The 26012-nt window shown below is 41.0% G+C and overlaps 1 non-coding gene across 1 annotated transcript; it reads left to right on the top strand.

The window, feature by feature from the left end:
• Positions 1-7414: 7414 nt before the first annotated feature.
• Trnav-cac (transfer RNA valine (anticodon CAC)) lies at positions 7415-7488 on the top strand. Its single transcript has one exon. It is a non-coding gene; the product is annotated as a tRNA-Val (tRNA).
• The last annotated feature ends 18524 nt before the right edge of the window (positions 7489-26012 follow it).

The following is a 26012-nucleotide window of genomic DNA, read 5'->3' as shown; positions in this document are numbered from 1 at the left end:
ATATGATGGTCTCTGGTTCCATCCATTTTCCTGCAGATGACACAATTTCATTCTTCTTTTTGAGGAGGTGAAACTCCATTGTGTATATAGACCACATTTTCTCTATCGAGTCATCTGTTGACAGACACCCAGCCTGGTGACATAACTTGGCCACTGTGAACTCTAAACATGGGTATGTGCATATCACTGTAGGATAAATACTGAGGTGTGGTGGAGCTGGGTCCTATGATGTCTCCACGCCTAGTCTTTTGCGGAACCTCCATACTGATTTCCATGGTGGCTATACTAATTTACATTCCAACCAACAGTGTAAAAGTGTTCTTTTTCCCACACCCTCACATTTATCATGACTTATATTCTTTCTTTCCCCTCATTTTTTTCTTGGTGCATTATAGTTGTACATACCAATGGGGTTTACTGTTACTTATTCATAAATGCACTCAATATAACAGTATAATTTGGCAGGTGTCACTCCCCAGCACTTCTCCCCTCCATCCCCATCTTTACCCCTTGGTCTCTTTTCTCTAATGATCTCCCCTTTGGTTTTTAGGAGACCCACCCACCAACCTTTCTTTTCCTTTTTTCTTTCTAGCTTCTTCATATGAGAGAAAACATATGACATTTAACTTCCTGAGTTTGACTTATTTTACTTAACATGATAATCTCTAATTCCATCCATTTTCCTGCAAATGACATAATTTAATTTTTCTTTATGAGTGAATAAAACATTTATATATATATATATATATATATATGATATATATATATATATATCATATTTTCTTTATCCATTCATCTATTGATGGATACCCAGGCTGGTTCTATAGTTGGACTATTTTGAATTGTGTTCCTATAAATGTGGCTATGCATGTATCACTGTAGTAAGATGACTTTAATTCTTCAGAGCAAATACTGAGACATGGTTTAGCTGGGTCATATGGTGGTTTCATGTGGAGTCTTTTGAGGAGCCTCCATACTGATTTCCATAGTAGTTATACTAATTTACAGTCCTACTAACCATGTAAACATGTTCCTTTATCTTCACATCTTCTCTAGCATTTATTATTATTTGTATTCTTTTTTAATTTTTATTTATTTATTATTTTTACATGAGTTTTATTATTATTATTATTATTTGCATTACAATTCTTTTTTAATTTATTTTTTAGTTGTAGTTGGACTCAATATTTTTATTTGTTTATTTTTATGTGGTGCTGAGGATTGAACCCAGGGCCTTGCACGTGCTAGGCAAGCACTCTATCGCTGAGCCACAACCCCAGCCCAACATTAAAATTCTTAATACACATTTATACCACAATTTATCAACATATCTTGTATACAGAGATATGATAAATTGTGATAAATTATTTGTATTCTTGATGACTGCCATTTTTACTAGTGTGAGATGAAATTTCAGTGTGGTTTTGATTTGTGTCTGCCTGACTGCTAAAGATGTTGAACATCTTTTAAACATTCATTGGCCATTTGTACTTCTGCTTTTGAAAAAAAAAATGTCTGTAATGTTTATTTACCCATGTATTAATTGGGTTATTAATTTTGAGGGTTTTTTTGTTTTTGATGTTAAGTTCTTAAAGTTCTTTATACATTCTGGATATTAATCCTCTGCCAGTAGAGGAGCTGGCAAAGATTTTCTCCCATTCTGTAGACTCTCTTCTTGCTCTTGTTTCCTTTGCTATGCGGGAGCTTTTTAATTTGATGTCATCCCATTTATTAATTATTGGTATTATTTCCTGAGCTTTAGGGGTCCTACTGAGGAAGTTGTTGTCTGTGCCTATAGGTGGGAGTGTTGACCCCTATGTTTTCTTCTAACAGTTTTGAAGTTTCTGAACTTTGAAACAATGTTTGTGCAGGAGAGAGAGAGGAAACTGGTTTCATTCTTCTACATATAGCTCTCCAATTTTCCCAGCACCAGTTGTTAAAAAGTCTTTCTTTTCTCTGGTGTATGTTTTTGGCATCTTTGTCAAGGATCAGATGACTGCATCTGAATAGGTTTGTCTCTGGGACTTCTATTCTTTTCCACTAGTCCACGTGTCTGTTTTAATGCCAGTACCAGTACAGTTACTATAGCTGTGTAGCATAATTTGACATTGGGTATTGTGATGCATCGCTCCTTTTGCTCAGAATGGCTTTGGCTATTCTGGATCTTTTGTTCTTCCATATGAATTTTAGAAATTTTTTTTCTCTTTCTGCAAGGAATGTCATTGGTGTTTTTTGGAAGCTGAACTGGATCTGTAGAGCATTTTTGGCAAGATGGGCCCTTGAACAATATTGATTCTGCCTGTTCATGCACATGGGAGGTCTTTCATCTTCTAGTGTCTCCTTTTATTTATTTATTCTAAGTTCTGTAATTTTTGTTGTAGGGACTTTTCACCTCTTTGGTTAAATTTACTCCTGGGGGGCACGGGAGTGAGGGTTGGTATGTTTTCTGGTTTGTTGTTTTTTTCAATCTACTGTCAATGGAATTATTTTTCTGATTCCTTTCTCAGCAGATTCATTATTGGCAATTGTCGTTGAATCATCAAATCATTAAAAATGACTGAACTATCAGCAAGAAGATATGATTATATGGTGGGCATAGTCCTGATTTGTTAGTACAAAAATCAAATACACAGATATGATTTTTTTTTTATTTGTCCACAAGTTATCCAAAAACCCAGCGTAAAGAGAAGCACCATTGTTCTATCACCACTATTATCAGGATTCTTAGCAATTCCAGACTGCCATGGCCTAATCAACATAAAAGTCTGAAATACAATTTACACATACCAACACTATCTATGTTTTTTTTTCATTAACGAATAACATGAAATCAAAACTTTGACTTGGCCAGCCTTCTTACTGGGACCTAGTGGGCAGGTTTTCCTTCCTTAACTTGATGGACTGGCATTCTTTAAAATGAATTCTTGTGAGGAAATCACATTCTTTTGGGGCCTTGAGTTTGTCTTTTAAAATGTTCCCTTTAGGGCTGGGGTTGTGGCTCAGTGGTAGAGCTATCGCCTTCCACATGTGAGACCCTGGGTTTGATCCTCAGCACCACATAAAAATAAATAAGTGAAATAAAGGTATTGTGTCCAACAACAACTAAAAAATAAATATTAAAAAAAACGTTCCCTTTAAAGTCATGTCTTTCAATGCCTGTATCAATAGTTAAATTGTAGTGGCACCCCCCCTCCTCCACCAATGCATCTTAAGCTTCTCTAGAGACCCTCACCATAATTGTTCTTGTTAAGAGAATATCAGCAAAGATTTCTGCAAAAGATCTCAGTGTGGTTAGAACTTTCTATTTCCTGTTGTTCTCTCTTGCAAAAACCAAGTTTAACCACGGACTTGATGATGTTACTCCTGCTTTTGTGGTAAATCCTCTGACTATTCTAAAAAATGAGACAAAAAGCACTTTCTGAGAACTCAAAGAAAAAATTACTTTTATGTAGACTCCTGCAAAAATGTAAATCTCAAGCTCCCCCCCTCCCCCACCTAACTGGGTATAAAGTTCAAGGACTTTCTAGACTCATGGTCCAGAGAATTTATAGGTGATAGCCCCTCTGGATCCTGTAGCCAGTAAACCTGCTTCCTGCTAATTCTTCGGGTGTCCAGCCTCATCTGTCCTAAATTTAAAAAAAAAAATAGTATTCAGTGTTTCCTGAGGACCAAACAACAGTGGATTTGGAAAGATAGAAATTATTCTGCCTCCATAGCTAGCACAGTCCAGTGCTGACATGGTAGCTCCAGAGCCATCAGGACCCAAGCTTCTCCGTCCTCAAATGAGACCTGTGTCTTGGGGTCCCAATGACTGCTCTGTGCAGTTCCAGCCATGAAATCAACATTCCAGACATCCGAAGAGGAAAAGGAAAAGAGCTCATCATCTCTCCTCAAGGAAATATCTGGTGGTTTACACATTCCACTTCCTCTACGGCCAGTTATCCACACGGCCTCGCCTCCCTCAAAGGAGGCTGGAAAATGTCATTGTCATTCCAAGCAGCCATGGCTCATATAAAATGAGGGATTCTGTTACAATTGAAGAAAAGGAGAATGGATTTGGAGGATAATCAGCAGTCTCCACCACACTATTTCTGCATGAATTTTTTATGCACACTCATTCCCCATCTTGGGATAACTATTCCAGTCTCCTGTACAATTCCCAAATGTTACTATCACTAGGAGAATGAAAATGGAAATTCATTTCAGAATATTTCCAGTTTTCAAAAAATATGTGGTTTCGTGCTGGTAATTTCACGTTTGCTATCTCATTCAATTCTCTCAACAGACTTTAGCCTCACTAGGGGAAATTGGGATTCACAGCATCGATATGTGAAATGGGAGCATTTAAACTTAGAGCCCCCTCCCCGTTTTCTCCACTATGAAGTATACTCGATGAAATTCTTCTCCTCCTTAGAAATTATTGACTTCCCTTATTCAACTCTCTCATGACCAAGATCATTTTTCTGAAGCAATTGTAAAAAAAAAAATCAGATTTCTACCACATGTCTATGGAAAGGTGATTGCCAACATTCTCTGTGCAAACCAGGAGTTCCCAAATGTTTCCATTCTTACTTTAAGACATGAATTCATGTTCTTCCTGCCCCTATCATTAGCGAGATGTTTTATTTTAGCATGTGCTGTTCAGAAGTACAGCATAACATTATCACTTGCTCTTGTGCCACATAACATTGGAACGGATTCACTTGGCTTCCACCCCAGAATAACACCCATCTTTCAGGATATGCTCCAGCAATCCTTCCTTCCTCTCAACTGTGAAGTATGTATCATCTGTGCCACTGGAATTTCAAGGCAATTGAATTTATAGTTAGAGCAGAAGATATTTATTGAGTATTTAATATGTGCCCATGGTGTGGAAATGATCTGAGGTGGAGTGGATTACCAAAATTATTATTCTCCCAATTTTACAGAAGAAAACACAGAACCTTAGAAAGATCAACTTGCTCTAGTTCTCATAATTAAAATGTAGAAGAGCCAGGACTTGACCTTGCTTTTCTTGGAGCAGAGAGCTATACTGTCAACCTGTCCACTATGAACCAGGAACCTGCTGAGGTGTTGGCAACCTATCAGGTAGATGAGGGTCACCTGAGGGATTGCAGTTCAGTGGGTTGAACAAAAATGTTCTTTCATTTGTACTGCACTGTGACAAGTGCGAGGACTAGATGAGACCCAACCGTTACTGGTGCCAGCAAGAGGGATTCCACACTCAGAATGTGAGATCTTGTGTTGTCTGCTGTATTTTATGTATATGGTCTATGACTCGACATAGGGACCAAGGCTCTTATGTCTGTTTCCTTAGTCCCTAACACAATTCCTGACACACAATAAGTGTCCATGAAGTGGTACACACTGTGGAAACAGCTCTGCACTGTCAGAGTGAAGAGTGGATATCTTGACATATGAAGCCATTTAGGACCAAATCCACAATTTTGAGCTGAGGTGTTACCTGCCCGGATTTGCACTAGTTCATTTTTCACTTCATAGTATTTGAAGATATTTGAATTAGTGGGACCTGAAAATCCAAGAGTGAGAAACAGCTCAGCTGGACTGTTTCTAACCCATGGCAATTTCTAAAAAGACCAAAGGAACAGACTTTGGTCATGTGACACAAGAAGCAGCCATGAGACAAAAGAATTCTGAGCAGTTGGGGAGCTCTGTAGTGCTCAGGACTGACGTTGTTTTCTTTCCTAAAAATGCTTGTCAAATGTCTCAAAATCCTCTCTCCAGCTGCAGAAGTGAAGGCATTACCCAATGACCAAAGTGGACATTTGAGAAAACCAGTGGACAGGTCATGACAATAGCAAATTGGAACAGAAATAGCTGAAGCTATAGAAATACGATTGATCAATTGATGAAGTCACAGCACTATGAATCTCCAGTGTGTGCAATTTCAGACAGAGAGACAGAATTCTCTGTAGTTGGGATGTCAACCTGAATAATAAGGAGGAAAAAAAAGAAAATACTTGTCAAACATGAGTGCATGGAAAGCAGCTGGTGTGGGACAAGAAAGAGAATCGACATAGTCCAGAGAAAATGCATGGTGACCAGTGTGGAAATAAATGAAGACCAATTAAATGAGAACACACAAAGGCTCTTTCTTCAGTGCTTGTTATATAGCAAGAGAGTCAGCCACTGTCACTTGTATTTGGCAGAGACTCAAAGGCAGGCAGAGGAATGGGAATGCATTATAGTGGAGAAAAAGAAAGCCTTCAGGTATGTCAATTGGAGGTTTGTTGGCCTGGGGAAGTTGGCGGCAGGATATCCTACATGACTGGTTAGGAGTGTGTGTTAGTCAGCTGTCCTTCACTGTGACAAAATACCTGAGGAAAACAACTTACAGAAGGAAAGATTTACTTTGGATCATGATTTCAGGGATTTCAGTTCATAGTCACTTGGTCCCATTGCTGTGGGCTTGTGGTGAGGCAGAACATCATGGCAAAGAGTATCTGATAGAACAAAACTTCTCACCTCATGGTGGCAAGCAAGCAGGGGGTGCGGGAGGGAAAGGGGCCATGGACTAGATACACCCTTCAAGGACACACCTCCCCCATGACCTACTTCCTCCAGTGGTACCACCATCTCCCAAAGAGCCACCAGCCATGAACCAAGGTCTTTGGGAGACATTCCAGATCAGAACTAGAACAGGATGTACACTTGGCTTCCCCTGATTGGTCTTAAATTGGAAATAGGAACAAAAATGAGTGAAGCTGTCAGTGATTAATCAATCCTTGGCCTTTTGGGGCCAATTGCTACAGTGTTTGTCTTCCTGGATTGGTTGCTAGAGATAGCGATCTGACTTCCTGCACAGTCTGACTCAGAGATAGCAGGCTAGCTTCCTGGGCTGCTTCCTGTAAATACCAAATCTGTTTCCTGGGTGGTTTGTATAGATTGTGAATCAGAGTTCTATTTTTATATATGGTCCAGCCTTTGTCCTTTTGTATATTCAGAATCTCACCAGAGCAACACCTTTTAGGAAAATCTAATGTAGTACTGAAGTCAACATACCAGGGGCAGTATGACTTGTACCAAATTTCTTAACTTCTCTAACGCTCAGTTTCCTCATCTGTAAAATGGAGATGCAGCCTAAATGTCTGATGAGAATCATATAGCAAAGTGTCAGTCCTGGAACATGGGGAGTAGTCAATTATTATTAGTGTGATCATTAGTGGTATCTTTTTGACATGACATGACTTAATCCAGAAATGTACTTGTACAAGGGGAATAAAACTCCAAAGGACATCATTCCATGAAAAAAAATCATATGGAGGGCTGGGAGGCCTAGCATGCGTGAAGCCCGGATAAATAAATAAAGATCCATTGACAACTAAATCAATAAATAAATAAATCGTATGGAGGGTTTACTAAACATGAAGAATATATTGGGGGGGGAGGGGCTGGGGATATAGCTCAGTTGGTAGAGTGCTTGCTTCACATGCACAAGGCCCTGGGTTCAATCCCCAGTACCACACACACAAAAAAAGAATATATTGGGTACTTTGTATGATAATGAAAAGATTAATTGGGAAAAGAAAGTGAATTCCCCAACCCAAGAGAAGAATACCACCAGAAAATTGCCATTAATATCCTTAATATCTTATGTTTGATTGATAACTAATCTTCTTGAGAGTAAATTTATTCCAGAGAGAGTTATCTAGCAGCAATGTGGGGAAAAAGTACAAGGGAGGTTAAAACAGTTTGCAAACTTGTGAGATACAGAGGGGAAAAAAGAAAAAAAAATCATGACATCCTCAGAGACAGGCACTATAATTATGCCTATTTTATAGGCAATAAAATTGAGGCAGAACAAGTACAGAAACCTAATAGTCACAGTCAGGATTCAAGGAGAAAGTTTTGCAGCAAATTTCTATTTGCTGAAAAAAATAAAAAGGGTGAGGGTGGATTGTTCTCTTAAGAGCACACCACAGAGCAAGAGATACTTTGGTACAAATGAACTGAGGAGGTGGGTGTGACCAAATCATTTATAACTTCCAAGTTACGTGCTCAAAAATTCCCGATATTATGAACATCTGGCATCTTCCATTTTAGCACTTAAGGAACCATTGCAGTTCATTATATTGTCTTCCTGTCTTTTGTATTCTGTATTCTGAAGTGTTACTCACTTTCCTATCAGAGAAGATGCCTTAAAGAGGCAAATCATTCTGTTTTCAACAGCACCAAACTTGTGGCCCTGGCCCCCAAGATCCCAAGAACCTCGCCAAAGCAGCTCAGACTGAGCTCAGTCTTTGGTTCAGAAAGCCTGAGTTTGTAAGAAAAGAAGCAAAACATCCACTAAAAATGTTTGCTTGATTTAACAAAGCACTTTGTACCTTCTGGAATGTACAAGTTGTTAATAAATTGCATTTCTTTTTTTATAGAGTACATTCCTAGTGTGGTGTTTTGGTTTGTGTTTTATGATAGGTGCTATAGTTTCAGGGTTTGAATATGGGTTTCATTAATCCTTAATTTGTGCCTCTAGTTGAACATTCAAGACTTGGTTCACAGTGCCCTCTCCTGGAAGAAATGATGTCTCCTCATTTGTAAAGCTTAGAGATAATGCTGGGGATGCTAGAAGACAAGGGAAGCTCTACAGACCCTGAGGGGTGGAGACTCTGGCTCTGCACCTTGCCTGGGGACACAGAAAGGGGTCACACAGGCCCAGGTGGTCTACAAAACCTAGGCCCAGTCCTACCCCAGCAAATGGTGAGAGAGCTCAGGACTTCCATAGCTATATGTACATGCTTTTTTTTAATAGCTGAAGGAATAAAGGATATTGTCAACTGTCTGGTTTCAGAAGTCTAACCAGAAATCTAAACACCTGGGAATGAGTTAGATGGATTAATTTAGCCACAACAGATTGGTGTAAGAAGTCAAACAGAACCTTGGCAGCTTAAAGAAAAAAAAAATGTCATATAACTTAATACTTAGAATGACAACAGGAAATTAGATGCTCTACATCTCTTAAAGTTGGCTTCCATCAAAGCAATTGAGTTGTAAAACATTTTTTAGATTGCAGTTGCTAGATGTTTTTGGAAGATGTGCTAGTCTAGAAATGCTGAACTTCTCTAAAAGAAGGAAAAGGATATGTCATCGTTGGTGCCTGTTCACCCATTTTTCCAGTTCTCCTACAAATGAGGGCCTTCTGAACCTCCATGAAGTCAGGCATGGCCACATGGCTCACTGTGGCTAATGGAATATAAGAGGAAGTTGAACCTTAAAGAATCTATGCAATACTCACCACATTCCTCCTCCCCACCACAGGGTGAGCAAACCACAGCAGACAAATCCAACCCACTGCCAGGTTTGTAAATAAAGTTTTATTGGAACACAATCATGATCATTCCTTCACACTATGTGGTAGTTTTCAAACTATATCAGCACAGTTGAGTAGCTATAACCTATGGTCAATAGAGCCAAGAATATTTACTATCTGACTCTTTACAGAAAAAAAAAAATTACCTTCCCTTGTTCTAGATGGGGGGGGGGGGGTCTCCGAGAGAAAATGCCATCAAGCACAGCCATGTGGAACATGATGGGCATGTAGCATAAGACTTAAATAAGCCTTCATTGTATTATGCTACTGAGATTCCCCCACCCCTGGTACTGGGAATTGTACCCAGTGAGGCTTTTCCACTGAGCTACATCCCAGCTCCTTTTGTATTTTATTTTGAAACAGGGTCTTTCTAAGTTGCCAGGGTTGATCTTGAACTTAAATCTTCCTGCCTTAAACACCTGATTCGCTGGATTATAAATGCATGCCACCATGCCCAGCATCAAAGGTTTTGAAGTGGTTTTGTTGCCTCGACATGCCTGAACCCATCCTGACTAGACACAAAGAAGGATCTCTGAGAAAAATACAAGAGGAGAGAGTATATACAGAATCTAAAAATACTTTCAAAGAGGCTCTCCAAACATTAGTGATGGAAAATATGCAAATTCAATGTCAAAGACATTGTTCTTTTACCAGGTATGGAATAAACACGATCCCCACATGCAAATGAAGCTATTTATCAGTTAAGCCAGACAAAGATGTGATATCCCCCTTCCAAACTCAAAATGAATTAATTTCCGTATCTAAGGAAGGAAGGCCAGCCAGCTTTAATCAGACACAGGTTTGTTTTTATGAGAAGGGTGAAGAGGCTCATTCCAGCAAATCCCAGGCACACATTGATAAATTCCCAAACTCAGACTCTCATAAAACTCAGGAGAAGCACACTTCCCGTTGCCTACACGACTCTGAATCCTTGAGCCAAAGGCAGCACCTGATTTGTGACCTTCAGCTGTCCACCAGCCCTGTGGATCATTTCCTCCTAATAAAGCCTTAAAATTGTCATCTTTTTCCTTACTTTAACATTAAAAAAAAAAAACAACGTTAAAGATTGATCCACCACTGGTTTGACTATTTTACAACTTCCCCCAGCTGGTTAAGATGAAAGTCATTATAAATAAAGTAAATAAGTGCAGCTTTCCAGGACATTTTAAATGGTAGCAATCAAAGCAGTCTCTGCAAAAGGAAGGAGAGGGGCAGGGAGGGAAAGAGAAGACCAGACATACCAGGCTATGAGCAACATATGTCACCTCTAAGGGACCAGGGTAAAGCTTTTCCCAGTGCCCTTGGATTTAATGTGGTAACTACATAACAGCTAGTTGGGGGCTCACGGGAAAAGGAGTGTTCCCTCCCATGTTCCCATCAGCCTTGACAACACATCTGGCTAAATCAAATAGCCCTTCCATGGACCAAGGCAGGATGCTGAGGACCGAGGAGTCATGGCTCCTCGTGAACTACTCAGAGTTAGAGGGGGTTCCACTGGACCCTGGTACCTACACAAGGTCACTGCAGATAGAGGACTTTCTGCAGAAAGGCAATTGCTGATCTAGGAATCAATTCAACTGCAACTGGGAGTGGCACGAGCAATGTGCTCAGTCCCAGCGATCGGTCCCCAGGCATTCTGTAAAGCAGCTAGATCCCCCTCATGCTATGGATTTGTGCTCCTCAAGATTGCTTCATTTCAGCTCAGAATGGAAGCTCTTCTGACTCATACAGAACTCCACACTGCCCTGGGCTGGAACAAGTATTCTCTACAGGCCCAGAGATTTAAAGGGGAAGAAAGAAAGGGGTTTTGGGGTGGTGTTGTTTTTTATCTTTTGTTATTAGTTCCAGCCTTTTCTGTGAGACCCTCTGGTGATCTATTCCTTAGCAATAAGTAGAAATGCAACCCTTACAAGGGAAACAAGAGACATAAGAATGGAAATAGCCCCCAAGGTGGTGGCACATATTTGCAGTCACAGCTACTCCAGAGGCTGAGGAGAAAGATTGAAAGTTCAAGGCCAGCCTCAGCAACTTAGTGAGATCCTGTCTCAAAATAAAAAACAAAAAGGGCTGCAGATGTAGTTCATGGGTAAAGCAATTGCCTAGCATGCAGGAAGCTCTGGGGTTGGATCGATCCCCAGAACCAGGGTCAGGGGGGAATAAAAGAATGGAAATAAATCTCAGTGAATGTGGTTGAATGGGGTCCAGCATTTCAGTTCTACCAATTCCGTGGGCTTGCTTGTTGCCCTCACAGATGACTTCAAACTAGTGCAGCTGCTAAAGCTTTGGAAAAAAACAAATGTTCAAAACAGCTTCAGTAAATTAAAGGTGAGATTCAAAGTCACTGGCAACTGAAGGCTAATAGAGAGATCTCAGAGCAACTTTAATTTAGAGAGTAACTACTCAAATACAAACCCCATGCAAAGTGATGGTCATGAGGCTAGATGGCAGATGAAGATCTGGAGATCTCAGAGGACAAGCACATGAAGTCAACAACAAAATAGAAATGTTAGACAAGAACATAAAATAAAGTATGAAATAACTGTCATGGATGTGGGCATTCTTTTATTTAACAATAAATGTCTGCAATGTGTTGCTCATTATTCTAGGATCTAAAGCAGGTCTCCCCAAAGCAGAGCCCAAAGGCCATCCTGCCTGTCTTGGCAAGGTCCTTGAGCTAAGAATTTTTTAGACATTTTTTTAGTGGAAAATGTAAAAAAAAAAAAAAAAAGGCATTAAGACAGTTGCTCAAAGAACAAGGGACATTGTCTCTTGGACTGCAAAATCTAAAATATTTACTTCCCCGCTCTTTTCAGGAAAAGCATGTGCTAGATACTGATCTAAGAGTCAAGGAAGAATTAAAAATGGCCTCTGCCCTCAAAGAACTCAGTTTGCTGTGAGCCATATAATCAGCATCAGCACTTCGTTCTCTTCTGGTTTTACATTTTAGAAGTAAGATTAAAAAAAAAATTAGAAGAAAGCTTGTGAAAAGCTATAAAGATTAATCAAAGAACAAGAAGAAGAATTTATAAGAAAAGTTTAAAGGAATTTAGATTATTTATTCTCAAAGCAAAGAGTCCATGAGGAGACTTAAGAATAGTCTTCAAATATTTGAAGGGATATTATTAAGCAAAAGGCTTTCCATTGTGGACATAAAGATTAATAGAACATAGGCTAAAAAAAAATGTTATTATAGAGATGGAAGAATTCTCCTGGAAAGCTTTTCAACTTCTGCGATGAATTGGGAAATCCATTTCCTTTAAGCCTCTCAATCTAGCATGTTTTCTCATCTGTCTGGAACATCTTTCAGTGCTGTTGAGTGTCGTCCAAGCTCAAGATGAAAGGTAAACTACAAGCCTTGTGCCCGTGCCAACTCTCCAATTCCTCCCTTCAGACATGAGGGCTTTGCACAAGAAGAAAATTTTCTCTTCTCACTGTGGACCTCAGTTTGTTCCCTTGTACAAGATGAGAGCCTGACATGCTCTGAGACTGTGACTTCTTGGGACACAACCTTGAAATGGATCAGCCTCCAAAGAAAAGTGAAGGAGTGTAAATTATCTCATCACAGGCAAGAGGTCATAGAGACAAGGCTGCTTTATTTTATTTTATTTTGTGTGTGTGTGTGTGGTACTGAGGATTGAGCCCAATGCCACTCATCCACTAAGCCATATCCCCAGCCCTTTTTATATTTTTATTTAGAGACAGGGTTTCATTAAGGTGCTTAGGGCCTTGCTAAGTTTCTGAGGCTGGCTTTGAACTCACAATCCTGCTGCCTCAGCCTCCCCAGCCGTTGGGATTACAGGTGTGCACCACTGCACCCGGCAAGGCTGCTTTATTCTTAATGTGAAGAGAGAAATCTAGGCTGAATATTTGTTATAAATTAAAGGCAACTACAAGGTGGAAAAAAAATAGAATATGTTCCCTGGAGGAAGAAAATCATGCAAAACCTGAATGAGTGACTAAAGATTGTCAAGAGAAAGGAGACTGTCACTGAGGCACATGCAAAGAAACACATGAAATAAGAAGAAGAAAGAATTGACATTTTATAATCATAGTCAATGTGATCGGGTGGCCTTTGCCTCTTCAAAAATGTACATGCTTAGATAAGATCCAGATTCAAAATTCAACTACATGCTGTTTACGAGAAGCTACTAAAAACCGAAGGACCCACATGTGGAACATAAAAGGTTTAATATGGAAATTCTGCTGAAGTTTTTTAAGAACAAAGTCTACTGATAGCTGCAATTAACCATGGAAGGTGTCAAAAAAACAAAATGAACTGATAGAAAGAAGATGAGATAATGCATAAATCTGTGAAAAATGAAAATATAGAAAAATATGCATTGTAAAAGCTCAGAGATGAAGGTATGGATGTTCACTGAACAATTCTGTACATTTGGAATTTTTTATAATAAAATGTTGGGGGTGGGGATAAAAGATTGGCTAAAAATAAACCAAGCAAGTTGTTCAAGACATCATATGATGGTAACAGGAGCATATGACAGAGCAGCTCTGTCTCATGATGGTCAGAAAACAAAGAGAGCAAAGAAGAGGCCAGGGTCCCCATATCTCCTTCAAGGAACACCTGCAGTGACCTGTCTTTCTCTCACTAGACCCCACCTCCTGAAGATTCCACTTCACAATACCACAGACGGGCAGCCAAGACTTTACATGGTCTTCAAGGGGCATTGAAGATCCAAACCACAACACAAATATACCCAGTAAGTTTTCAATTTTTGTTGATTCTATGGATACATAAAGAAGAAGAGTTTTTTTTAATAAGTTATATTTGAAGTGTTCTCAATACTGAGTTGTTTGGGTCTCTATGCTCTGCTCAGATCATGACTTTGAGCATGATTCCCTGCTTCAGGAAGTCATTTTATTTGGATGTGCCCTCTGTCCTGGTGTGCCCATCCCTTGCTTTTTAGGAAAGGTCATAAAGAAACATGGTTTAAAGATAATTTTTAAGAACTGACACTGTTAGAGATTTCTCTCTCTATGCTGATTTATATCCAAAACTCTCCATCTAGAAGGATTTGTGTCTTAGAAGCAGGCAAAGGACTATTCCATATTGGAATGATCACGTCAATTAAACGCACAGCAGTAGTCATGTCAATTAAACAGGCCTATGCTCAAAGAGAAATATGATACAACATTGAATATATTTGTTTAGCTTGGGTATTTTGTCTTTTTTTTTTTTTTTTTGGACAGTCTCACTAAGTTTCCCAGGCTGGCCTTGAACTCATAATCCTCCTGCCTTGGCCTGCTGAGTAGCTGGGATTACAGGCTGTATTCCGCCACGCCCAGCTCATTGAGTATGTTGTATACTACCTTCATTAGTCAGCTTTTCATCTCTGAGACTAAAAGCCCAGCAAGGACAACTTAGAGGAGAAGCTTATTTGACTCATGGTTTCAGAGGTTCATCCATGACTCCATTGTAACTCCATGCTTTGGGCCAAAGGTGAGGCAGAACATCATGGCGGAAGGGCACAGTGGAAGAGTATTACTCAGCTCATGGTGGCCTGGAAGCAGAGAGAAAGTGAGGGGAAGGGGCCACAGAGAAGATGAATTCCTCCATGGCATTCCCCTTGTGTCCCACTTCTTCCAGCCATACTCTATTTGCCACAGTTATCACCCTGTTCAGTAGTCCTTTCCAATTAGTAATCCATCAACTGGATTAATCCACTGATTATGCTATAGCTCTCGTAATCTAATCACTTCAACTCTGAACATTACTATATTAACATGAACATTTGGGGACACCTCACATCCAAATCATAACACTATCCAATATGATATAATCCAATGCCTCCATTTGGATATACAGTAAGGTTCTTACACTAGTGCATTGGAATGGAATGCCTAATGTTTCATGCCAAACTTGCTTCCTCAACATATCCTCACCTTAAATGGGAAAGTTGTTCAGGTCAAAATCCACAAAGCCATCTCTTTTTTCCTTCCTTTCTGTCATACCCAACATGATGCAAATCCCATTGGCTCATTCTTTGAAATACTTCCAGAACTAGATTGATTTCAGCACCTCCGCTGCTACCTCTCTAGTGCCAACCATTATTGTTAGTGCTCTGGTTTATTGCAATAGCCTTGGAACTGGTTTCCTGACTTTATCCCTTGGCCTCTTCTAGTTTATTCATGCGTAGCTGCCAGATAGATCTTTAAAAATTACATCCAATCATGTTACCCCTCTGCTCAAAACTCTTCATTGGCTCCCTATCTCCAAGAGAGTAAAACCCAAAGTCCTCCAATCCTCACAAGGTCCCTCTGCGGCTGTCCCCTTGACCTCACCTCCTCCAGCTCCTCCTCCTTATCCTCACCCCTTCAGCCTCACTGGCCTCCTGGCTCTGCCTTCAACTTGTCAATCACACACCCATTCCAGAGAAATTGCTATATTTTCTTCCTAGAACTCTCCTCCCTGTGCTATCCAGATGATTCACTTCCTCCCATCCCTTATGACTCCACAGATGTAACATCTCACCTGTTATACCTTTTCTGCCCACCCATGTGAAATAGCAACACACCCACACTCCCTAATACTCCCACTCGGCTTTTTTTTTTTTCTCTAGCACTTATCTTTCTCTGGTATTTTACTGTTTCTTTATTGTCTGCATCCTTTGTCCCTCAGAAGCCAGAGTCTTTGTTTCTATCACTATTCTATGCTCAGAATTGGAACAGAACTTAGCACTTAATTTCTTCTCAATAAATATTTGTGCTTTGAAAGTGCTTTGAAAATGATAAAGCACTCTATACACAGAGCAGGGCCATGTTTTTAGAGTTGGCAAAAGAAAAGTCTTTTTTAAAGAATATTCCCGGTCTGTTTTTTCTCCTCAACCTACAGGCTGTTTGCTCCATTGCAAGGAGATTCTTCCTCTGCCACCAGCAAGTGACTAGATGCTGACAAATTTGGTTGTGTGACACACAGAGGTGATATTCAGAATAGTCAACAACCTGTTCGGCAGGAATCCAGGGCAATGACCAAATTGATTCCAGCTGAAGTGAGCAGAAACCAACAGAGCAACACAGGCCTGGAGAAAAGGTGTGGTCAGTGATAGCAGTTTCTCTCCATCACCATCAAACTTGTAGAGAAATAAGCATTGGATTAGAAATAGGAAAAAGAAAAAAAGGAAAAAAAAAAAAACAGGCACAGTGCCACTCCTCCCTTCTCAGGGTTTCTCAACCTCTCACTACAAACATTTGGCACCACAAAGTTCCTGGATGCAGGGGACATTAGCATTCCCAGCCTCCACCCACTAAATCCCACTAGTATTCCTCCACCCCAGTTGTGACAACCAAAAATGTCTCCAGACATTGTCCAGTGTCCCCTAGAGTTGACAACCACTACTTCAACTCCCAGTTATGGAAACTGAGAAAAATGATAAACCTTGTGGGTGTTAATTTCTTCCTTTGTAAAATAGAAACAGCAACAGATATCACATTCAGCAGCACTGAAGAGACACTATACATAACAAACACTTACGAAATTTGCTGTATTTTTTATAGTTATTGGTTTTCATTCCTGACAAATGACTTGAGTGATATATCTTACTCTAATAAATGACTTTGCTTATACAGGCTGCCCTGATGAGGCGCATACTACATTTCTACAATCATAAATTGAGCTTTTTTGTTCCTTATCAGGCCACACCTGCAACACACAAATTATCTCCAAATCCATTCCCTGGTTGATTTTTCCCCTTAAAGAGCATGCCCTTTAAAGAGTGCATTTAGAGGCAGTCTGCTCACCCATGGTTAATTTTGCAGGCTGTTTATCTACAGTAGGATTTATTTGAGTCTATCTTGGTAAATGTAATGAAGCCTGGGTGTGCTTTCATGGGGATGTGAGGTGAGGCTAGGGACAGCAGAGGAAAGTCTTCAGCTAGTTTTGAAAATGTCATTTCAGAATCACTTAAATTGGAAAAGTTCTAGACAGTTCTAAAAGAAGGGCTCCAATAAACAAACCCATCACAACAAAATCAGACAGAAAACCCATGTCTGCTCTTTGGAGCAGAGGATAGTATGGCATTTGGTGTGGATTCTATCTTGGAGACTATTAATAGCCTGCTCTGCCAACTTTTCAATCCCTTCAAAGACTAGACATTGTGTCTTAGGCTGTATCTATTATATTAATTCAGTCTTTCTCTGTTGAAAATACTTACAGGGATGGTAGGAATCTAGGAGGGTTGTTATAATTACCCACTTTACAAAGAGACTGAAAGAAATCTCATAGCTTATTACAAAAATAGACTCAAATAAGCTCACACAGATAACAATGGACAGAGCCAAGAGTTGAACTCAAGTCGACTATCCTCAGATCCAATTCTTTTCATTCACCTGCACTGAAATACGTCACCACTCTTCAAGTCCATTACCTGCCCTCCAGCATTTCACCACTGCCTCGGAGACATCTATACATGGGTTTAATGAGATTATCACATTTGCTAAAGGTGAAACCCAAAAATCAAGAAGCTGGGTTGGTGCTGTTGATGTTGAGAGACAATCCTGCCCTCTCTGGAGCTACTGTGGGTGAAGGAAAACCAGGCAAGCCCCTCTGCATCTGAACCCTCATAGGATTCAAATGCTCTCCTGTAGAAAGTTTAGGTTTATTGAAGACTGGCTTGCCAGACTGGATGCCTGCCATGAAAACTGCTTCCACCCAGGGGTGAGACCCAAAATATGAACACCTAGAAGGGCTAAAAGAGTATGTGATGGCACAAAACTTCAGTAAGAAGTAAGTTCAAGAGACCTATTGTACATCAGGGTGACTATAGTTAATAACGATACATTGTGTACTTGAAAATAACAAGAGCCAGGTATGGTGGCTCATTCCTGTAATCCCAGAGGCTGGGGAGGCTGAGGCAGGAGGATTGCAAGTTCAAAGCCAGCCTCAGCAACAGTGAGGCACTAAACAACTCGTGAGACCTTGTCTCTAAATAAAATACAAAATAGGGCTGGGGATGTGGCTCATTGGTTGAGTGCCCCTGAGTTCAATCCCTGATACCAAAAAAATAAAATTTAAAAAAAATTAATGAGAGTAGATTTTTAAGTGTTCTCACCACAAAAATATATGTGTGTGTGTGTGTGTGTGTGAGCTAATACATAATGGCAACTAGCTTGACTTAGTCATTCCATTATATATACATTATATATATAATATATATATATATATCTTAGCTTCATATTGTAAGCCATAAAATTTTTGTCAGTTAAAAATAGAAAATTCTTTAAAAGACAAAAATATAAGCACCCAGCTTAGCAGAGGGACTGCCCAGCTAGAGCAGACACCAACCCCAGGGACACTGCTGTACGAACCACTCTTGAGGTGGTTGCTCATGGGGCAGTCTGTGAGATCTCCTGGGTGTGTGGATACTCAGCAGGGCTTGTAATGACAACTGGCTCACAAGAATTTCAAATTTTTAACATCTTGTTCAACTGTTCTGGTTCATCCAGATACAGCCCTGATATGTGATCTTGGGCTGGGGATAGAGCTCAGTTGGTAGAGTGCTTGCCTTGCATGCACAAGACCCTGGGTTCAATCCCCAGCACAAAAAAAAAAAAAAAAAAGATATGTGATCTTATACAATATTACTCAGCCAGCTTTTAATTATAAAATGGAGATGATGATAACAATACATCTCCTCACCTAGACTTGTGAGAATTAAGAGATGCCAGCAAATTGCTATGCACGGTTCCTGATCCATATTAGTTGCACAAATAAATAGTATCTGTCATTGTTATTAAAGGAGAAAAATTGAAATACATGTCAATTAACTTTGGTGGAAATGAACCTAATGCTTCTACATCAGGTGTGACTATTTCCTGAGGTCAGATGAACGTGGGATAGTATTGCCACTCACTAAATCACACATTCCAACCCTAATGACTGCAGCAACTTGATTCTACAGTTCAGTTCAGCACACTGGTGCCAATGTTGTCCCTAAATAAAACAAATAGGTTGACCTCTTTAAAAAAGGCGACTCAGGTATATGGAGTCAATCACGATTTATTCTGTGTTTTATTCAGCTTTTTCACCCCTGTGACTAAAGGACCCAACCAGAACAATTGTAGAGGAGGAAAAGTTTATTTGAGGGCTCATGGTTTCAGAGGTCTTAGTCCATAGACAGCAGATTCAATTCCTCCAGGCTCAAGGTGGGGCTGAACATCATGGCAGAAAAGTGTGGCAGAGGGAAGCAGCTCACATCATGATCAGAAAGCAGAGAGAGAGGAGAGAGAGACTCTGCTCTCCAGATACAAAAATATACCCCATAGCCATCCCCCCAGTGAAAGACTTCCCCCAGCCACACCCCTCCTGCCTCCAGTTACCTCTCAGTTAATCCCACTGGGGATTAATTCACTGATTAGTTTAAGGATATGAACCAATCATTTCTCCTACAAACCTCGCATTGTCTCACACATGAGCTTTTGGGGGGACACCACGTCTAAACCATGACATTCTATCTCCACCTGTTTGCCTCTCAAGTTTTCAACTGTAGAGCCCCAACTTTCTCAGTAGCTGAGCCCAAAGTCCCATGCCCCATCCCCCAATGGCTACATTTCCTGTCCCTCCATGCCATTCCCCAGCTCCCTGACCACTGCTCTTTGGTTTGCTCCATGGTCACTGCCATCTTGATCAGAACACAGCTTCTTCAAAACTGTGTGAATCTCAACCCAACACAAGTTTCCAGATCTTGGATCCTAAGTAGAGCCTGGATTAAAAGGTCCAGGAATCCCATACAGGCTTCCTCAGGACCCAAATCTTATGATGTATCTTCTAAACTCACATCCCTTCATGCCAACTGTGAATGTGCTACTCACGTGAGGCTGATCTTCGACTGAACTAGACTCTAGACAGTACAGCATGGCACTTATGAACATGAGTGCTGGAGTCACACAAAGGAAATCCCAGGTAGGCCACTTACTAGCTCTGTGGTCTTGAGCAACTGCTTATGCTTTCTGAGCCAAACTAGAAAGTGTCCCACAAAAGCTCAGTTGTGAGATGCTGCAAGAAAGTTTAGAGGTGAATTGATTGGGTTATGAGAGCTTTGCCTCAATCAGTCAATTAATCCCCTGATAGGGATTAACTGAGTGGTAACTGTAGGTAGGTAGGATGGGGCTGGAGGAGGTGGGTCATAGGGGGCATGCCTGTGGGGTATATATTTTGTACCTGATAAGTGAAGTGCACCTCTCTCTCCCCTCCCCATTCCCCTTCCTGGTGCAATATCCTGACTGGCTTTCCTCCTCCACATCCTTCCGCCATTTTGTTCTGCCTCACCTCAAGCCCCAAGGAATGCAGACTACCCACCAATGGACTAAGACCTCTGAAACCGTGAGCCCCAAAATAAACTTTTCCTCTATAATTGTTCTTGTCAAGTCTTTTGGTCATAGCAGAAAAAAAAAACTGAATGAAACAAATGCATACCTTGCAGAGTTGTGGTAAGAGTTGAAATAAGTAAATTTGGAACTAACCACAGTTGGCACATAGACACACTCAACTTCAGAGTCCTTCCTGACTTGACCAAAAGAACCTTCCACTATTGCATGTCCCCACCACCACCACCACAGCTTGATGACTGACCATGCTCTCTACCTTACTTAAACTAGACTCTTTAACAAAACTACTTAAAAATTACTCAAAAGCCTAGATTCCTACTCACACCAATCAATACCTGTGAGTTTTTCAAAGTTAATCCAATCAAATTGGGGCATACACAATTGTTTTATATTTATTTACAACTTCATTCCTTCATCAAATACATACCAAGCATCCACCACACACCAAGCACTGGGCCAAGTGAACAAGACACACATGGTACATGCCCTCAGGGAGGTTACAGTTCAGTATTTCTCTAAGCAGAATTCAGGCCTCCATTTTGTGGAAAACTTCTTACCAACCCAGAATGGTGCCAAGAAAGTGCTAATCTACGAAATCATCCTTTGGCTACAGATTTTCTACATATTCCATCATTTTAAATAGGAACACATTATTTTCATAATCTTAAAGATTCACTATAATTGAAAAACACTTGCTGATTCCCTGAGAGGTAATGAAAGTAACTTGTCAGGCCACCCCATGAGGCAAGAAGTCCTGGCCCTCTCCTTGCAGTGCCATTGGGTTTCTCTCAGGTAATTCCGGAGCCAACAACCACTGCTGCTTCTTAATCTGCTGCCTAACATCTACTCTCTGCTCCTTAGGTTCTTTGCCATTATTCTCAGCCTGAACGACCCAATATTCCAAAATAAATGCTGAATTTCAAATCGAAACAATTTCCCCTGGAAATTTAAAGCAGACACCACTTTATTTGGATTCCTTAAACAAGAAAAGACTCCAATTGCAACAGTCAGTCTTTTTAAAAAGCAAAGAAATTTCTCTCCTGGGGAGTTGCTACCTATGACGCCACTCTGCTTTAAAGGGTGTTAGATAAGTCTTCAATTTTGTGAAGTTTAGAGATTAATAATACCTTAGGGGGAAAAAAACGCTGAAAGGTAGGCAGGTCTTGTCACAGAGAAAGAAAAGATTCTTTCCTGCTTTGCTGTGATTAGCTGCATAAATTGTAGTGCCAGTTCCAGTGCTAAATGAATTAGTATGCATCCCACCCAGAGTTCTTTATTTGTTGAAGTAAAATGCTTACAATCTTTGCTTGGGGGAGGGAAAAAAAGGGTATGTCATTGAGTGAATATGAATTAATCAGTACTTTATGGACAGAACCCATAATTTTAAAGCAGGGGGGGGAAAGCCAGGCATTTATCAGGGTCCCACTCAGCAATCTCCCTCTGTCACTGCTAATAAATCTTTTATGAAATGGAGTTTCTGCAATCTGCAAGAACATTCCCCACCCCCACCTCCATCTTTCCTTTGAAGAGAAAAGTAAGTTAGCACTCATCTCTCATGTTTTCTTTTCCCTTCCTTATTTGAATTTCTTGCGCTCAGAAAAATCTCTGAAGCTCTTTATTTTTAAAGATGTTTCCCCAAAAATTTATAATTTCAAGACCTCTTTTATCCAAAGAAACTATTCATATAAGGCCTTCTCCCAGGAGATTTCAAGAAAACAGCAGCTCAGTTTCAGGTGAAGAACACAGTATTTTGAGTAAGTTATAATATCCTGGACCTCCTAAATAATCAATATTTATAGATGGAGTGGTAAAGTCTGTAGGCAAAGGGAGTTGGGATAATCAAAGAATACAGCATCCCACTTCTGATGCTTTATAATTTTCCTATAACTACTCGCAGAAGCAAGATCCTGCCGAATGATAAACAGCCTGCCAATAACCTCACGATGCCCTGATTTAATTAGAATTTTATGCTCCCACTTGAAGGTTAGGTTCATTAGCTGTGAAATAGCCACTGGAAGTCTGGATTAAGATTTAAAGGGAACCCTAAACACAGAGTGGCATGTAGCCAGTAGCTAGCCACTCTGACCATACAAATGGACATGGGATCCATCCCCCTGAGGTTGGTGACTTTTTATTTTTAGCCACAAATCCGAAGTAGGAATGGGACCTGATGGCTGGTCGAAAGCTTAAAAAGGTACATGACGGAGGAACAAGTTGTTAAGAGGCCATTATGAAGGATTGGCGGGAGGGGGGGAGGATGCACGTAATGATTTTGCCATTAAGCTTCCGTTCCATTTTACAGCTTGGATTTATTTATAACAACAGGTGGTGGTATTTGTAGGGAATTGCTTGTTTTTTCATTTGAGAAGGGCAGCTCCATACATCTGCTAGAAGGCGAAACAAAACCTTTTGCAAACACCAGTTCCCTAGCTTTGTGCCTCACCATTAGGAAGGAAGAATTTGCCGCAAAAGGCCACTCTGCCATTATTTCTTCCTGATGACACTCATTTAGCAGCCATTAAAATGCAAATAGAACTATGATTTTTAGATCACAAAATTAACATTAACGGTCGGGTGATTGATTAAAGGTCATGGCAACGGTATAACTTAATTTCTTAGATAATTGTGTTCGGTTTTCTGCAGACTGTTTGGGTTTCCGAATTAATTTTATCTGTTGTTGAACACTGACAGGTGCAGTAATTGGCACAGTCTCCTTTGGGCTCATTTCTTCCCGTGAACCGCGCCCTCTTCCCTTCCCCGAAGCCATCGCCTGCAACATAAAAGAGAAGGCCACGCTGGCCTGCTCACATCTGCCGACTTATGAGTCTGGATGAGGTCACTGGAGGGGTTATTACAGAGTTGCAAAGCCCCAGATAGAATTCTGCTCCGTGGCTAACGAGTTTTCCCTCTAAGAGCTTCCTGTGTCAGGCTCACCGTGGTGTAAAATGACCCCTGGCCTTCCCCCGGGGACCGAGGCCCGCCTCCTCAGATCCCAGGTGAAGGATCCCATCTCAGACCCGTGTGGTTTTAATGGAGGCAATAAGCCATGGATAGAAGCATTCATAACAGCAAGGGCCTTTCTTGTCACCTCTCCGTGTGAGAGTTCAGGCGGTGACCCTGGATGCTGAGCTAGGAAGTGGCCAGAGATTGGTCTATCTGCTCTGCTTCTCAAATGTTAAATAAAATACAGATAGTGCTTACCTGGCAGGCTGCAAGCCTTCTTCAGTTCCCCATGAATGTGGAAGCCTATACTGTAAAGTCAGAAATTGACGGTTAAACTTTATTGTTATTAATTATTATTATTATTTATTATTACTAGAAGCTCTTAAAATGATTTTTTTCCTGGAACTCTCAAAGGACTTTGCTTTATTGTGAAGGATTCTAATTTGCAAATTTCTGACCTCCAGCTAGATTCTGACTCCTTATAATGAACTCTTACAATCAGGCTGCACAGATAATTCCTGACTGCCCAGTCCTCTCTCTGAAAGGTTATGGTCTAGTGGAAGAGACCCCTGTGTATGAAACAATTAAAAAATAATGCAGAGTAATATGTAAAACAGTTACCAGACATAAGTTATGTAAGGTCACAACCATGTTCCAACAGGCTTCTGGGATTGAACTCAGAGGTATTCAATCACTGAGCCACATCCCCAGCCCTACTTTGTATTTATTTAGAGACAGGGTCTCACTGAGTTGCTTAGTGCCTCACCATTGCTGGGGCTGGCTTTGAACTCACAATCCTCCTGTCTCAGCCTCCCCAGCTGCTGGGATTACAGGCGTGGGCTACCTCGCCCGGCAACAGGCTTTATTTTAATTCAACACAAGATTCATTCAACAAGCAGATATGAGCACCTATTTTATGTGCCAGATTTGGTTCCAGGATCTCAGTGATCCAGTAAACAGAACAGAAAATCTCTTCAAAATGTATCTTATAGCCTCTGGTGGGGCTTAGGGAAGGGAGAATGAATAATAAACTATATTTAACAGTGGGATGAGCATTACAAAAGGGAAAGTGCTGTGAGTCCTTAGAGCACCTTTCTCAGCACCTTTCACAGAGCACAACGGGTCCTAAATTCATGCTTGCTAGAGCCAACAATCACTTGCTTTTCTAGTGACTCAACAAGAGGATATGAGAATATAATTCGGGGGAGTTCTAGAAAAGATGGGGCTTTCCAGCCATCACATGGCTGCTGACAATTCCTCAAAACCACAAAGCTTCCCTCACTCCAGGGTCTTTGTACCTCCTGCTACTGGAGTATGACTGACTCTCTCTCTCTCTCTCTCTCTCTCTCTCTCTCTCTCTCTGTTGCCTGAAGAACATTTACTCCTACTTCAGCCTTGGCCCAAAGGCTGGGATTGCGTGAAAAGCTTCCCTGACCTCCCTGTCCCCAACCTCAGATCAAGTCCAGGGCCCAACTACAGAGACCCCATCAGCTATCCAGTTGCAGGTTCCCACAGACCTCACTCCCCAAGCCCCTCCTACACACCCCCAGCATGTTGCCTGCAGGGCCAACACCACACGACACCTGCTGATTTAGATGGTGGTTTAGCAGACATCTCCTCCCTGACCCTTCTCTGGACTCTAGACTCCATGAGAACCCAACACTGTCTGTTTCCCACCACGGGGTCCATTTTGTAGATCCTCGATAAATAGCTGTTAAATGCATGGGTGACGTTCACTGTGTCAGATCTTGAAAAACAGGTAGTACCTGAAAGAAAAACAAGAAGAGAAGCAAAGATGGGAGGTAGACAGAGTGCAGGGGAGGGGCTGCAGGCTGCGCAGGGTGGATGCAAAAATATCTCGCCAGCCATGCAACCTGTGAGCACACCAGGGGCGGCAGAGGAGGCTGAGGGTGATGCTTCAGGGTTAACCCTGGAGTTCCTGGGCTGTGGAAGAGCGAGTGAGTCCCAGGAAAAGCACCCCTGGGTTTGGAGAGTGGGAGAGCTCCTGGGGAAGGAGCTCTCTACCAACATCTTAACAAGCTGAAGATTCTCTAAGAGGCTTCCAGCCGACCGAGAATAATCTCAGGGGGAAAGGGTACCTCCCCGATGGAGGGGGCATTGCTATGCCCCTGCGGTCGGAAAGGAAGAGAAGCTGAATTATGAGAAGGCTTAAAACTCAGGCATAGGCTTTTGATCTTGAGTTCAGCTGGCAACACAGGAAGTCACTGTAGATCCTGAAGAAAGGAGAAAATGATGAAAGGCATATTTTTAGAAGAACTGATTTCAAAGCACAGGCCCATGCGGAGCTGGGCACCAGAGAACTGAGGATGATACCTAGACATTAGGTGTGACCGAAATCAAGTTTCCCCGTTTACAAGGAGATTCTGAATTTCCCCAGGAG

Source organism: Marmota flaviventris, chromosome 3, assembly GCF_047511675.1.
Source record: "Marmota flaviventris isolate mMarFla1 chromosome 3, mMarFla1.hap1, whole genome shotgun sequence".
In the NCBI taxonomy this organism is placed as follows: Eukaryota; Metazoa; Chordata; class Mammalia; order Rodentia; family Sciuridae; genus Marmota; species Marmota flaviventris.
The sequence above is the reverse complement of the archived record's forward strand: the minus strand, read 5'-3'. Positions and strand labels throughout refer to the sequence as shown.